Source organism: Myotis davidii, unplaced genomic scaffold, assembly GCF_000327345.1.
Source record: "Myotis davidii unplaced genomic scaffold, ASM32734v1 scaffold425, whole genome shotgun sequence".
NCBI lineage: Eukaryota > Metazoa > Chordata > Mammalia > Chiroptera > Vespertilionidae > Myotis > Myotis davidii.
In genome coordinates, this window is record NW_006296413.1 from 3,857,884 (window position 1) to 3,858,555 (window position 672).

At 60.9% G+C, this 672-nt stretch overlaps 1 protein-coding gene across 1 annotated transcript in view; it reads right to left on the reverse strand.

The window, feature by feature from the left end:
- The window catches only part of CAPN1 (calpain 1), a 34,599-nt gene that overhangs the window by 29,698 nt on the left and 4,229 nt on the right, over nt 1–672 (reverse strand). The gene's annotated exons all lie outside the window — the stretch shown is intronic.

Below are 672 nucleotides of genomic sequence, written 5' to 3' on the forward strand. Positions count from 1 at the left end.
TCATTTTGTGTTTGTGGCTTTTATTCCTCTCCAGCCACAGGGGTGACTCAGCTAGGACGGTGCCTGTGCCCAGTGAGAGGAGCAGAGGGAGCCAGGGGCCAGGAAACAGTCTGCTGCAGGGACACGAACCTGATGACTCTAACCTGGGGAGGAGAGGAAGGGAGGGAGGAAGAGGACCTCCCAAAAGCAGGGGCTCAGCAGATCAGGGAGGTTAAGGCAGGGAGGGGCTGAGAGGGTTAAAGGCGAGGCCAGGGAGGGAGGTTGGGATCCGCTCAGGGTGCTGGCTGGACCGAGGGAAGGAGAAGGCTGCTGCAGGCGAGGATGGCAAGGGACCGAGGGGCCCATCAGTGGACTGGGTCACCCACATGGGTCCAGAAGCCCAGGGAAAGGTGACAGAGGGGTCAGGGGGACTGTGGATGGAGGAGTGACAGCAAGCGCTGGCTGGATGGCAACAAAGTCTTCTTCCCTGGCTCGCAGCCTGGGCTCAGGCAGGATGGGGAGGCAAGCGTGGATCCTTAGAATTTACAAGGACGTTCAACGTTTTACTCCTTAAAGCAATTCGAGAGGTCAGCACCCGCATCCCATGCCCCGCGAGGACCTGGGGCTCAGCGAGGACGCGCCCTGCCTGAACCTTCCAGCCTGGAGGGGGGCCCAGACTGCACCCCGTTTGTT